Source organism: Monodelphis domestica, chromosome 8 (assembly GCF_027887165.1).
Source record: "Monodelphis domestica isolate mMonDom1 chromosome 8, mMonDom1.pri, whole genome shotgun sequence".
NCBI classification, from domain to species: Eukaryota; Metazoa; Chordata; class Mammalia; order Didelphimorphia; family Didelphidae; genus Monodelphis; species Monodelphis domestica.
Window position 1 is genome coordinate 32,400,212 of NC_077234.1, and position 16,093 is coordinate 32,416,304.

Genomic DNA, 16,093 nt, shown 5'->3' on the forward strand with positions numbered 1-16,093 from the left:
CACTGGACTAAGTGCTAAAGATACAACAAAAGACATGACAGTCCCTGTTTTCAAGGAGTTTACAATCTAATGAGGGAGACAGCATGCAAATAAGCTACATGTTGGCAAAATTAGAAAAAAATCAGTAGAGGGAAGGCCCTGGAACTAAGGGGGATTGGGAAAGGCTTCTCAGTGGAGGTGGGATTTTAGCTAGGACTTAAAGGCAGTGGGAACCTTGCATTCTAGTGAAATCATTCATTGGTTCAACCCCTAACTTCATTCCTATCATGGTGTACAATACTATACTCTGATTATCATGGAAGGTGGCTTAGTCACTGATGATCTCTTGTAGAATTCCTTGTATATACTCCCAGGACTTGGCTCTCTTTGGTCAATCCCCTTCTGTTTTACCCATAACTTTTGCCCCATAAATATTTCTTCACTTTATTTCCTAAAAACAATGTGACTGAATATTTATTTTATCTATTTTAAAATTTATAAAACATATAGAATTTTTGGCACAAACTTATTCCAGCAAGAAAGTGATGAGGTAACATGAAGAGAATATTGCATAGAGCTGTGTTTGACAAGCTGAATTATATTAAAAATCAACAGTGTTGGAAGGAATTCCAGAGTAGTAATTTGAGGACCGTTCCCATTTATATGAGTTTTTAGTGATCTCAGGTGGTTTTTGTTAAGACTACCCTGCCTATGTTAGGAAAATTCTGAGAAATATCAGCATACCAAGGCACACTTATTTCCAATGAAGGCCAATTCTTTTAGATTTAAAAAGTCTGCCCTCTAACTCTGGTCACTATCTGATCTCATTGATAGTCTATTTCCTTGGATTGCCAAGCAAAGAAATGTATTGATGAACTATATATTGTAATTAACTGACAAGTGCCTTGGTTTGAAGAGAAGTCTAAATAGATGATTGATAGGTGCTATGCTATTAATGGATAAAAATCCTTTCTGTTTTCCTAAAGAAGTTTCAGATTTCTTTTGTCTTCCACCCAAATAAACCTGCTGTTGCTTGAAGGTCAATGAGTTCTTAATGTATCATTTATTGGGAGGCAGCTGGGTGGCTCAGTGGATTGAGAGCTGGGTTCAGAGATGGAGGTCCTGGGTTCAAATTTGACCTCAGACACTAGCTTGTGAGACTTTGAGCAAGTCACTTAGCCCTCACTGCCTAGCAGTGCTAGGATTAAGGACTAAGCAGTAAGGACTGCTCTTCTGTCTTGGAACCATTACACAGTATAGACTCTAAAATGGAAGGTAAGAGTTTAAAATTAAAAAGTTAATCTGTCACTTATTTTGAAAAGAAAGTATGCATATCAATTTAGTTTTCATTTGGGTGCCCAAATATTAAGGGTATTTTTGGGGTGGGGGGAGGTACAGGGGACCTGGAAATATACTTGGAAAGAACTGACACATAGACAGACAGTTTGGGGTGTATGCATTATTACAGATTAAGGGGTTTTTTTCAGTACTTTTCTAGATATAATGTACCCTGTAATTATATGCATCCAGTAGCTCTGTGTCTCTCACTGTTAGGATCCCTGGAAATGCTTAGACTCAAGTTATGAAATCTGTGGGTGCAGCCTTTAAGTGATAAGCAAATGGCATTTTCCACTGTTTTCTTGTAGTCAATAGAAACTTCATTTTGACACTTTGACTAGATTGGGTGGACGGTGGGAAGAAATCATTAGTTTCTGGTTAGGCTCCCCTGGATAAAACTTTCCAAATTTACCCAAGTCTGTCCTTTGAAACTGTATATTATTTGTTCTTGAGCCTTCAGGGACTTAGGGTCACCTTCCCATGATCATGAGCCGCTGGAGCTCTTTCATGGCTCTAACAGATATCTGGGAGCGGGCTGTGTTGGCTGTCCATCCCTGGATCCCCTGCTTTACTTGAGGCAGGGTCCAAGAGAACCTCATGTTCAGGACTTTTTGGTTTGCTGACGAGATTCAGAAATACAATCTCTCCTGACACTGAGGTCAGGTTCATTTGCTTCAAATTCCAGTTTTACTACTGACTAGCATTGTTGTCTGGCAGGAATAACCTGAACTCTCTCGGCCTTGATTTTTTTCTTTTAGCAAAATAGGAGAAAGCTAGGAATACACTGATCCTGATCCTGGGCGATAGAATGTCTGCACAGCCCTCTGAGTTGTTTGGTTGAAAGGGACAAATCTGCCGGTGCAAAGTACAGAGTGTGAGTAAGACAATATCCCTCTAGACTTTAGGTTAGGCAGCTCAGAGTCTGGTGCTATCACAGGGCCAGATCTCCCCTCCCAAAGGGTCCTTGGGCTGGAAAGTTTGTGGATTGGAGAGAGCTAGCCAGTTTTCTTAGGAAACCTACTGACTGTTGGTAGGAGGGGGCGAGAGGGGGAATGGTGACAAAGGAGAAGCACCCACGCCCAAAGAAAAGGATCTAGACTGACTAATTCAAAAGCAAAACCAGAATATGTTCTCTAAAGAGAAAGTTCAAAGAATAAAAGACTGAGTGAAGGGGGTAGCCCCACTCCGGTGGGAATTTTACTTTGGGGTCTGATTGTAAGTTGAACTTGCTCTTTTCCCACAGAAATGCTCTCAGTAGTCAGTTCTCGAGCATGACCTTTCTCCTTCCTTATCTTCCCCCTCATCTCTTGCCTCCTTTCCTCCCTACTTCTTTCACTTTCTATTTCTTAGAGATCGAGGTTAAAACTGACTTTCCATTGTCACCGTAATATCAACTAAAAAAGAGGGGTTCTCTGTCCTTCCTGGAGAACGCAGGCAGAGAGAATGGGTTCATTGCTTCTTTGCTTCCTAATTCTTGGTAACAGGAGGGGTAACCTTGTAGAGAGGACAGTGTTGGACTTGGGCTGAGGAACACTTGAGTTCAAATCCTGTCCCCCAAAGACTTCTTGGAAGTATAAATTGAGTTTTCTCATCTGTAAAATAGGAACATCTCTGGTACCTATCTCTCAGGGTTGTTGTGTAGCTCAGAGGAGATATCATATAGAAAATATTTTGATACTCTTAAGACATGATATAAATGTATATTATTAATGTGCAGAAAATGCTTTTAAAATCACAAAGTGCTATATAACTGTGAAATATTATTGTTGTTTTGTCATTTGGGGCATTAAAAATGAAAATCAGGACCTGGCATAATTGTTTACATGTTGTCTCCTCTGTTAGACTGTGAGGTCCTAGAGAATAGGAACTTTATTTGCCTTTCTTTGGATCCCCAGTGCTTGACACAAGTGCCTGGCACATAGTAGGTGCTTAACAAAAACTTGCTTGAACTTAAAACAACTCTGAGGTATCACCTCATACCTATCAGATTGGCAAATGTGAAAGAAAAGGAAAATGATAAATGTTGGAGGGGATGTGGCAAAATTGGGACACTAACACACTGTTGATGGTGTGATGTAACCATTCTGGAGAGCAATTTGAAACTCTGCCCAAAGGACTCTAAAAAAGGACTCTAAAACAACAACAAAAAAGGACTGTACATACCCTTTGATCCATTAATACCACTACTATCCCAGAGATCCCAGAGTATCCCAGAGATAAAAAAATAAGGAAAAGGATCAATTTATTTAAAAAAAATATTTATTTCAGTTCTTTTTGTGATAGCAAAGGACTGGAAATTGAGGGATTGTCCACCAATTGGGAAATGGCTAAACAAATTGTGGTTTATGATTGTGATGGAATACTACTGTGCTATAAGAAATGATGAGCAGGATGATTTCAGAAAAATCTGGAAAAACTTAAATGAACTAATGCAAAGTGAAGTGAGCAGAACCAGAAGAACACTATATATAGTGATAGCAACATTTTTTGATAGACAAACAACTGTGAATAACTTAGTTATTTTCAGAAATGAGTGATTCAAGACAATCCTCAAAACTCATGATGAAAAATGCCATTTGTTTCCAGAGAATGAAGTCTGAATTAAGATCAAAACATCCCTTCCTTCCTTCCTTCCTTCCTTCCTTCCTTCCTTCCTTCCTTCCTTCCTTCCTTCCTTCCTTCCTTCCTTCCTTCCTTCCTTCCTCCCTCCCTCCCTCCCTTCCTTTTTTCTTTTTTCCTTCCTTTTTTCTTTCCTTCCTTCCTTCCTTCCTTCTTTCCTTCCTTCCTTCCTTCCTTCCTTCCTTCCTTCCTTCCTTCCTTCCTTCCTTCCTTCCTTCCTTCCTTCCTTCCTTCCTTCCTTCCTCCCTCCCTCCCTTCCTTTTTTCTTTTTTCCTTCCTTTTTTCTTTCCTTCCTTCCTTCCTTCCTTCCTTCCTTCCTTCCTTCCTTCCTTCCTTGGTTTCTTTCTTGATTTCTTTCATTCTTTCTCTTCCTCCCTCCCTGCCTTTTTTCATTCTTTCCCTCCTTCCTTTCCTCTCCTTCCCTCCTTTATCTCTTTCTCACTCTCTGTTTTCTTCCTCCCTCCCTTCCTCATTTCCTCCTTCTCCTACGCCTCCTTCCTCCCAAGATCTCTTCCACAAAATGTCTAATTTGGAAAAATATTTTACAGAATTATATATGTAAAATCTATATCAGATTGTTAATTGTTTAAGGTCTCAGGGAGAGGGGAGGGAGGGAGGATAAGGAAGGAGAGAATTTGGAACTCAATTTTTTTTTTAAATGTTAAAAAATTGTTTTTACATATAACTGGAGAAAAAGAAAATATTATAAAATTAAAAAAAATACTTGTTTGAAGTTAGTCCATTTGGCAGTCATATCTGAAGAAAGTCTCATCAGGAGAGCAGAGCCTTGCCAAGGAGAGCAAACACATCAAAGGCAGGGCTGGTCAGCTTACATGGGCATCAGAAATATAATATATTTGAAAAGAAGAGAGTAAAAAAGGGGGAATGTAGAATGATGAAAGAGTTGAAGAGCAATGAATAAATGGGGACAAGGAACAAGGTCGAAAGTTACAAGGAAGAGAAAAGCTGGACAGGGACATGGCTGTCAGAAATTCTTGGAACTGAGGCAGAACTATTTCAATTTCAGTGAACATCTTTTAGTACCATGTAAGGGAGGAGATTGAACAGGGCACTTGACTCTCATATAGCTCTCTCTCCTAGAGTATGGGCATAGGGTCCTATGCCTTAAGCACCTAGTTAAGAGGATGATGGATCCTGGGGACTTGATTCTCTATCAGAGCCTGGGACTGCTCCCAAAATGATTGGCTGGCTTGAATTTAAGGAGATCATTGTATTATCTTATGAGTTGGTCCTTGCCTGGTCTATAAAGAAGAGTGAAAGGACCCAGCTCCTCTTCCTCTTTTGGCCTTTTTCGGGAATGTTTCCCTCCTCCTACCAATCTCCTTTCCCACGATGTAGTGTTGGGTGGGAGACATATTTTTCGCCTTTCTTGTTCCACTAGGAGCAGTAGGGGACTTATAGCAGTAGCACATGACATTAGACTTGATTTTCCTAGCCCAAGGGCCTGGTTTAGGATGGATTTCCTCTGGAAGCACATGGCTAAGGTTGAAGCATACTCCTGAATCCCAACCAAGGGTGTGCTGGAACCATCTCTACCTGCCTCTCTTGTTAACTTTTCAGAATGAGCATTTCCATCTTGGAAATCAGCAAATGATACTAATTGGAGCCCAATTTATTGTTTTGTTAATTGTCTAGAGTTAAGAAAGTGATGGAGACAACATTAATAATGTAGATTAGGGGGCAGCTGGGTGGCTCAGTGGATTGAGAGCCAGACCTAGAGATGGGAGGTCCTGGGTTCAAATATGACCTCACACACTTCCCAGCTATGTGACCCTGGGCAAGTCACTTAACCCCCATTGCCTAGCCCTTACCACTCTTCTGCCTGGGACTCCAAGATGGAAGGTAAGGGTTAAAAAAAAATAATGCAGATTAAACTTAAAAGTGTATGGTGTAGTACTTTTTTTTTCCCCAGGAGAGCTTCTGTCATACATTTACCAGCCTACCTGGATCCCAACCTCCTGTTTAGATTTCAATAATTTCTATCTCCTAGGCAGCAGAATTGTATGACCTAGCCTTGTGGTGATAGAAGAGATTTCTTGAACAGTGTCAACCCCAGGGTTTGTCTCAGGAATTATCCTCCAAAAAAGGAGAATCCTCAAGAGTCCTATACAGAGTTAGGAGGGCAGCCTAGAGAGGAATGAAGGTTTGGTTGGTCAGGGCCCCCTCCTTAAAATGGAGGTTTTGAGAGGAACAAGTTAATAAGAAAGAGAGGCAAGAAGGGACAGAAGGCATTTAAAAAAAGAATTTATTTTTTATTTATTTTAAACATTCATTAAAAATTTCTAAGTCTTGAATTCTTTCCCTCCCCAATCCATTGAGAAGTCAAGCAATGTGATAATCAATTATACATGTGAAATTATGCAAAAAATTTCCATATTAGCCACATTGCCAAAAGAAAAGCAAGAAAAATAAAGTGAAAAAATTATGCTTCAATCTGTACTCAGACTTCATCAGTTTTCTTTCTAGAGGTGGATAACATTTTTCATCATCCTTTAGAATTGTCTTAGATTATTGTATTGATCAGAGTAGTTAAGTCTTTCACAGTTGATCGTTATAATATTGCTGTTACTGTGTATAATGTTCCTCTGGTTTCACTCACTTCACTTTGCATCAGTTCAAATAAATCTTCATAGGTTTTTCTGAAATTACTGTCCTCATTCTTATAGCACAATAGTATTCCATCACAACAAATAGACATCTTGTTCAATCATTCCCCAACGGATAGGCATCTCCTCAGTTTCCAATTCTATGCCACCACATAAAAAAGCTGCTATAAATATTTTTGTATTTAAAGGCCTTTTCTCTTTTTTCATTTAATCTTTTTAGGATACAGATCTAGTTCTGGTATTGCAGGGTTACAGGGTACACACAGTTTTATAGTTTTTTGGGCATAGTTTCAAATTGTTCTCCAGAATGGTTTGAACAGTTCACAACTCTACCATCAATGCAATTTTTCTATATCCCTTCTAGCATTTGTTATTTTCCTTTCCTATCATGTTAGTTAATCTGATAGGTATGGGGTGGTATCTCAGAGTGATTTTTAATTTTTATTTCTCTAATCAATAGTGATTTAGAGCATTTTTCCATATGACTAGAGCTAGTTTTGATTTTTTCTTCTGAAAACTGCCTATTTATATTCTTTGGGCATTTATCAATTGGGAAATAGCTCTTATTTTATAAATTTGAGAATGAAACTTTTATAAGAGAAACTTGCTGCAAAATCCCCTCAATTTCCAATTTTCCTGATAGAAGGTATTTTCAACGTGAGTAGTCTGGGATAGTATGAAAGTCAGGAATTCAGCCTAGAGAAGAGTGGAGAGAAAGACAGAGACAGAGACAGAGACACAGAGAGAAACAGAGACAGAGAAAGAGAGAGAGAGAGAAAGAGAGAGAGACAGAGAGACAGAGAGACAGAGAGAGAGACAGAGAGAGGGAGAGACAGAGACAGAGACAGAGAGACAGAGAGAGAGAGTGAGAAAGAGAGAGTGAGAGAGAAGGGGGGGAGGGAGGGAGGGAGGGAGAGAGAGAGAGAGAAAGAAGGGGGAGGGAGGGAGAAGGAGAGAGATAGTGAGAGAGAGAGAGAGAGTGAGAGAGAGAGATGGAGATTTTCTTCTGGGAGAAAGGAGAGGAGAAAGAAGAAAATCATTCACATTGTCTATGAGGCCCAAGGAGCAGTAAAGGGACTCAATTTAGGAAAGCAAGGCAAGGCACCTGGACTTTGTCACATACTGTGTCCCCCACTCTCCACTGACTGTGAGTGATTCAGAGAGTGCAGGGGAAGGCCTGCTGCTGGCTCTCTAGTCCCCAAGGAGTAGAGCATTGCTTCTCTGGGGAACCTTATGGAATATGAGAATTGTCTGTATTTTCTGCATCTGCTTGTAAGTTCCCATAAATCCTTTGAGTGCTTTTGGTGTTTTGTGTCGTCTTCATTGTCAGGGCAATTTTTGTTTGTCGGTTTGACTGCTTGTTTTGGAGTCAGGGACCCTTTTCACCTAAATTTGGATAGAGTTGGATATGGGCTAAACTTATTTGGAAATATTTCTGGGAAGAGCTGCACATGGGGTCAAAAATGAGCCAAAGAAAGAAAATTACCCTTTTGGGTCAGTGCCCAGGATTGGACTTAGTCCATGTGAACCCAAAGGCTTTGAGGAACCCTCAAAAGGCCATGAAACATACCCTAACCAAAAACATTAGAATAAAAACTTTTCTTTCTTTTGAAAAACAGGAATAAGTTATACAAAGAGAAAAGCCTACAGTGGAAAAGGAGAAGGATGGTTTTGTGAGGATAAAATCTTTAACATTTTATATACAGGCAAGGTGGGAATAGTTTATAAACAGATCCTCTAGTTTTCTGAATCAGGATATTAAGTAAAATGGGGAGTGATGGTGAAGAGGTTAGAGCACTTGGTATACTGAGGGCCAGATAGTAGTGGAAAGGATGCTGGGCTTGGTATTAGCTGGGAGTAGGTTCAAAACCCACTTCTGATACTTAGTAATGATCTAGTCTTGGGCAAGCCTCTAAACAAAGTCTCAGAGTTGGAAGGGATCCCAGAGACCTCTTGGACAAATGAAAGTGAATTCACAAGTCAAATGCCTCCAATGAATTTGACTTTTTTGGCCTTCAGTATAATCCTAATAATAACAGGTACAACTCATTTATTGGCACATTGCTTTATGATCTCTTTTTATTATGGCATTTGGATATATCTAGATTACAGAAGAGACTGAAATAGAGATATAGAGCAAATAAAGGAAGCTAGATTGCAAGGAGTTGAATAGTAAGCAAAAGGTGAAAAGAACAGGCAATGAGAGTTGAGAATTTTTTTCTGCTTGCTTTTTGAAAGGGAGAAAAAGTATAGCTTAAAAGGATGTCAAGTGAAGGCTTGAAAAATACATTTGCAAATGTTCTTTTTAAAAAATCATAATTATTTTTGTTAATAAACCAACAGTTCTGCATTGAGCCCTCTTTTATACCAAAGAAAAAGAATGAAGCAACAACCTAACTCCCTGGAGCGAATGTATCTGATAAAGTATAGATCATCTTGGCTTAGTAGTACCTGATTTCTTTTCCAAGAGGTAGGAATCAACTTCATTTTCTATTCTCTAGAATCTTCAAGAACAATATGCTACCATCCCAGTTGGCCTGTTCACTTGATTAAAAACAGCCAAGAGCTTAAACAACCAGAGGATTGGCTGGAGAGGCTTCCTTTAGGTGTCACTTTTATTTACATTGTGGTAATCATGCATATGGGCTTTTTTGGTTCTTATTTCATTTGGAATCTGACATATTTCAGTGGAGTCCTGATTTCATCAAGGTGAGAATTTCCTTTAAACATGAAGATCTCACACATTTATGCATGACTACTCTCTGCAACTTTCATCTATGCTCTTCTGAAAGTTTCCCACAGGACCACACCATGTGCTGGATGCCTTCCTTGAGTGGCATATTGGCCAACTGTCTGTCATCCTTGTTTTTCCCTCGTGACAAATCCTTTCTTGTGCGATCATACAATTCATTTTTGATCTATGTTGTAGCCTTTTCATATCTACCAGCTGCCTTGCCGTTGCCTTCTACTTCTACATTGCCTATCTTGAGCTCTTCACAGGCAGTGGCATTCTAGGTCTCCATGTCTTACAGCAACACCTGGGCAATGTGAGTATTAACAAGATGGGCCTCTGGTATCACAGCAAGTTTATGGACCAGTGAAGATGCTTTGTCAGTTTCTGAAAACAAACCCAAATCTCTTCCTTTCGAATTCTAGGCTCAGCTCATCCTTCATCCACTGAGCTAACCACTGATTGGGTCTTCATGGAGCCCTTCCCTGACAATAGACATCCTCCATCCATTTGAGTAATTTCACTAAAATCTCCCCATGTTTCTCTGAATTTCTCTTCTACAAAATGTATTAACGTAGTAACATTCCATTCCATTCATCTACCAGGTTTTTTTAAAAGACATTTGCCAAGCAATAGGCTCCTACTTTGTTTCTAGAAATGTATCCGAATAAGAGCCATCCCCCAGTGGATAAATGGGCAAGAGAGAGAAACAGATCCCTTTCAGAGGAAGAAATCAAAGCCATATATAGGTATAGGAAAAAATGCTCCAAATCACTACCGATTAGGGAAATGCAAACCCAAACAACTCTGAGATGTCACCTCACACCCATCAGACTGGCTACCATGACAAAAGGGCAAAATGACAAATGTTGAAGAGGATGTGGGAAAGCAGGACACAAATGCACTGTTGGAGTCTGAACCGATCCAACCATTGTGGAGGGCAATTCGGAATGAAACCTAGAGTTATAAAAGTGTGTGTGCCCTTGGAGAGGGAAGGATGTAAGGAAGGGAGAGAGAACACTTAGCTCATGAAAGGATGACATGGAGGAGGATTTCAGGAGGAGGCAGACATTTGAGGAAGATCTTGAACGATGGCGAGGAATTGGGGAAAAGTAGTGGCTGGCTCTTTATTCACTATGACATACTATCTTATCTTAGAGTAAGGAAGATCTGGGTTCAGGTTCTAATTCTGAGGCATACTGGTCGCATGACCCCGGGCAAGTCATTTAATCTTTGAGGGTCTTAGGCATCTCTTGAAAACTACACATTTCAGTTTCTTCTCTGGGCATTCCTTGCATCAATTAAATCATAATCCAATTTGAAAACTAGAAGAGGAAGCCATTTTAAGGTAAAGTGCTGGTAGGGAAGGGGAGAACAGGACCAACAAATTTGTAGAGAAAGGAAAATGGGTGTCTTATTGGAATAACAATGACAACAACAAGGAAACAACAAAACAGGGGGCAGCTGGGTGGCTCAATGGATTGAGAGCCAGGTCCTAGGTTCAAATCTGGCCTCAGACACATTCTAGATGTGTGTCCCTGGGCAAGTCACTTATCCCCCATTGCCTAGCCCTTACTGCTTTTCTGCCTTGAAACCAGTACCCAGTATTGATTCTAAGACAGAAGATGAGGGTTAAAAAACAATGACACCACCAACACCTATATAGTGTTTTAAGATTTGCGAAGCACTTTGCCTAGTAGTAGTGAGTATGCTCCGGCTCATTTTCCCAGAGTCAGGCTGATTCCAATAAGTTTCATCAGTAGCCCAAGTTTGGAGATATCTCTTTTCCAGTGCCTTTGGTTTGAGCTCTCATTGGTTGTATTCCCTGTCAGGTACCTTTGATTAGAGCCTTCACCCCACTTAATCATTTAATGTTAAATAGCTGTTTAATATAATATAATATAATATAATATAATATAATATAATATAATATAATATAATATAATATAATATAATATAATATAATATAATATAATATAATATAATATAATATAATATAATATAATATAATATAATAAATATAATATAATAAATATAATATAATATAATAAATATAATAATATCATATCATATAATACAATACAATACAATATAATACAATATAATTAATATAATTAATATAATATAACATAACATAATAAATATAATATAATATAAAGTAAATATCTTGGAAGCTATAGTAAGAACAAAAATACAAACAGGTTTCCCCAGTAGCTTGGGAGCATACTCTTTCCTATTCTATGTTGGTTTCTGGGAAGAATAGGTTCATACATAACTCGGGTCCACATAGCATTAGTACTACCATGTTCGTGCCTAAATCAATCAATCAATAATAATAACTAACTATTAAATTCTTACTATATGCCAAGCACTGCACTAAGCACTAGAGATACAAAAAGAGGCAAAAGACAATTCTTGTCTTCAGGGAACTCACCATTTATTGGGGGGAGAAAATGTGTAAATATATACAAAACAGGTTAAAACAGAATAAAAAGAAAATAGTTGGGAGAAGGAAGGTACCGGAATTAAGAGGGTTTGGGAAATATTTCCCTGTAGGAGGCTGGGTTTTAGTTGAGACTTAAAGGAAGACAGGGAAGTCAGCAGTATGCCACGTATAGGGATCAGCCAAAGAAAATGCCCAGAGCTGGAAGTTGGAGTGTCTTGTTCATGGAACAGCCAGGAGGCCAGTGTCACTGAACCAAAGAGTGTATATCTGGGATCACTGATGTGGTATTGATACTTGATTGAGTCTGACTCAGTCACTCACAAAATGTCATTTCATGCTCACTGGGGAATTGATGCTGGGCTGCCTGCAGAATCTGGACAATGGGACCTGAGACATCAGTTCACCAGGAGGCTCACCTGACCTTTTGAGACTCTCAAGGTTGGACCATTTTGTAAACTGAGGCAGCATTACGTTTTTTTCACAGGGTCATATGTCAGCTCCTGTCAGGAGAAGGTCCAAGACTTCTTCCTTTGTGGCTATGCTTCTCACCAGACAACACCAGAGGAATCAAATGATGACTGAGCAGCCAAAGAGGAATGTGGTTGAATAATAAAAGGCTGAGTCTCTGGTTGTTGGTGCCTTTTTTTTTAAGGCTTAACTTTCATCTTAGTATCTGTTCTAAGACAGAAGAGTGGGAAGGACTAGGCAATTGGGATTAAGTGGCTTGCCTAGGCTCACACAACTAGACAGTGTCTGAGGTCAGACTTGATTCCAGGTCCTCCTGATTCCAGGACTGGAGCTCTATCCATTGTACTACCTAGTTGCCCCACTGTTGCATTTTTGAAGTCAGTCAGTGGAAAAGGCTTTTCTTAACTAGATGGTTAGCAGACTACCCAGTTATAGAATGCTAGTATATGCTTTAGTCTTCCATTACATGTCATCACAGCTATCCAAGAAGCAGAATCCTCTACATCTCACATTGGGAGACATTATCAAAGATTCTCTGCTCATGCACTGGATCTTGTTACACACATACTATTATTGTCCCCATTTTACAGAGAAGACTGGAGCTGGGACTTGCCCAGTGGCACCCAGTTGGTAAGTGGATGATTTGAATTTGGGACTTCCTGACTCCCAATCTAATGTTCTATTTATTAGTTGGCGCTCTCTATTTTTTAGACAGTAGGGAATCATTCAAGGCTTTAGAGGAGGGAAGTCTTAGATGGCACCTAGGGTTTATACTTTTCAAGGAGGCAGATAAAATGATGGTTAATTCAATAGTCACTTACTTTTGGTTTTGGAATTCAGATCCACCCCATACATGCACCGCCTGTCTTTGAGCTCTGTGCTTAATTCTTCCTGTTGGATCATTCACTAAATTGATAATCTCTGGTAATTAAGTTGGCCTCATATGTATTTGTTTGTGGATGTGGACCATTCTAGTTTCTTCCGGTAGTGATCAGTACTGTACCCACCCCACACTGTTTGTTTTGTGGGTCCTTTCACTATAACATCTGGAGTGGAAGAGAAAATGGCCGCTATTTTTCTCAAGGGTTTCTATAAAATCAATCTTGTAAATACTTCCCAAATATTAGGGAAGGTGGGCAAAAATTTGGCCACCGATGAACCTCTCAGGATATACTCCAACTAAGCAAATCTCACTTGCTCAGTATTGGCCAAGTCCCTGCCTGCAGTTTGGAGCCAGGGGCCTTGAGATCTGAAGGGCAAAACAACCTGCCAGGCTATTTCTTTACTTTGCTGGATAAAGCAAACATTCTATTTTTTTCTCCAATTAGTTCAATTAATTTTCTCCACATTAAACTCCCCAAACCACTCTCTTACTCCCTATCTCCAGGGAGTGAAAGAACAAGTTTTACCCTCCCATTATGGGGGTGGGGGCTTGGGGGGTGTGAATGAATAAGAATTTTCCTGCAGCAAATGACTTTGGCTTCTATTAGAAATCCAGAAGTTTTTTGGGGAAAACAAAATGAATAGGGAAAAAAGCAGTGATAGTCTGGTATTGAGATTTTTCTGCCCAAGGCATTTGGGCTTGTAGACAGTTATTTTTATCACTGATAAAATGGCTATTAAAAATTGATTACTAATGGCAGTTTTGAAATAACCTTTTTTTTTTTTAATCTTGAGGAGGTGTTGGAGAGGGCTTTATGGTTTCCACAGATCATATCTTCCTACAAGATCATGGCACAGGTACAAACAATTGACTAAGGCACATGGCTGTCCACCCTTCCCACTTCAACCCTTGGGTTAGGTCATCTATGTTTTCAGACTGGTTTAAAAAAAAAAATCTCTCCCTGCAGGCTCACAGATGCTCTTGGTTCCCCCACTGATTCCACACTGAGCATCATTATCTCTGCCGAGCTTCTGTCTCTATGGTAATAACAGATGGGTAGTGCTACAGAATTATTCATGCTAGGGAAAGGAGACAGTCCAAAAGGGGGAGTGTTGGGGGGGGAGGGAAGAGCAGCCCTCCCTGGGGGAGAGGCTCAGTAATTGGGGAGGACAATAAGTGGGGGGTGGGAGGTGTTGGGGGTGAAACTTTGGAGCAGAAGTGGAACCTGAGCAAATGGGGGGGAGGAGCTGGAAGGGAGGAAAGAAGAGAAAAATCTTTTGTCTGAGTTGTGCCTCAGTCAATCTGCAGAACTACTGGCCCTATTTAAGCTGAGATCTTAGAGAGTATCTAGAAAAATACGCCAAATGACAGAATTTGGGATAATAAATTGAGAGGAAAGATATAACAGGATCAAAAAACTGGGCACTTCTCCCTCTCCCTCTCCCTCCCAAAACAACAAAAAACCCAAACCCTCCTCAAACAACCCACATAGAAGAAAACTTTGAACCTAATGAATATTGAGTGCTTTAATGCTGGGTGGGGACAGTTTCGATTCCTGATTTTAAGGTTGTGGTGGAGTAAAAGGAATCTCACCAAGGTCAACAAAACTACTGAACACATTGGGAGGTAATTTTGGCTTTTGAAAAAGCAAGCATTTGACGAACAAGATTCTCTATCCTCCTCCTCCCCTCCTCTTCCTCCTCTTCTCCTCTATCCCTAAATTAGAGACATTTTGAAATAGGTTATTTATATGCTTGCTTTACAATTATTATATCATTTGATCCTCAGACAACAACTCTGGGAGGTAGGTGCTATTATTATAGGTCTTTTAAAATCGAGGAAACCGAGGTAAAGAGTTCAGTGACTAGCCCAGCTAGTAAGTGTTGGATGTTAAATCTGAACTTGCCATCTTCTCTAGAGCTTTATTCACTTAGCCACCAAGCAAATATGCCTTTCACTGATCTTTATTCTGCTTTCCCATCTACAACTTTCTGGGGCCAACAAACATTTATATACCCTGTACAGTGCCTCTGAGAAGGGGTTAGGCTCCTCCTGGGTTTTGATGAACAAAACCCCGAACAGTCCCTCTCTTCAGAGAGCTCATAGTCTTGGGAGAAGTTGGAGGAGAAGATAGCAAAGAAAATTGATCTGGAGGCAGGACATCTTATTTATCTGTGATCTTGGCCGAATCACTGTTTTTTTGGGACCCGGTTTTCTCACCTGTAAAACAAAGCCTAGTCATTCATTTAGTCAAGAAGTATTTCTAACTGTATACCAGGCAATGTGCTAAGCGTTGAAGGGAAAAAAAGTCCTGCCCTCAAGGAGCTTACATTCTAATGTGCTTTGGTGTATTTTTGGGATCTCCAGCACTTGCTTGGCACAGTGCCTGGCATATAGTAAACGTTTAATAAATGCTTATTGACTTTCAACAGGAAAACAACACATAAAAAGGAGCCTCGGAGAACAGCTCCAAATCCTATGAGACACATACAGGGCTAAGAAACTAAAGCAATTTGAGGAGCGGAGTGCTCATAATGAGAGTCGGTATTTCTATAGGAATTTCCCAAGTGTAGCTTATTTAGTCCTCCAGTGAGGTAGGTAGGGCATGCTTTTGAGATCATGGATTTTGCGCTAGTGTTTTTGGTTTTCTTTTTGTGGACAGGTAACTTTTATTATTCACAGAAGGAAACTGAGGCACAGAGCAGTTAAACGACCGGGAAGAACACCAGAATATTTTCAGAGCCTCCCATGGCCAGACAGACTTCGTGCTAGGCGCCGAGGTTACAAGGTTCCATGAAGGGCCCGGCTTCTGTGCCCTCCCATCCCTTAGGTTCAGACACCACCACCACCATGTTGGCAGGCAGCGCTTCTCCTCGTCTCTAACGAGTCTTTCATTCCTACAGCTCTTGGGTGGTTAGTCCCCACTCCTTCGCTCCCCTCCCCAAGTGAAAGTCAACCAATAAAAAAAAGAACCCGGAAAAAAACCAGAGCTATTGATGCTC

General features: G+C 40.0%; 1 long non-coding RNA gene across 1 annotated transcript; it reads left to right on the top strand.

Annotated features, from left to right (window-relative positions):
• Positions 1-2,041: 2,041 nt before the first annotated feature.
• LOC103099682 (uncharacterized) lies at positions 2,042-12,368 on the top strand. Its single transcript, XR_472020.2, has 2 exons — positions 2,042-2,191; positions 12,225-12,368. It is a non-coding gene; the product is annotated as an uncharacterized LOC103099682 (long non-coding RNA).
• Positions 12,369-16,093: the final 3,725 nt, after the last annotated feature.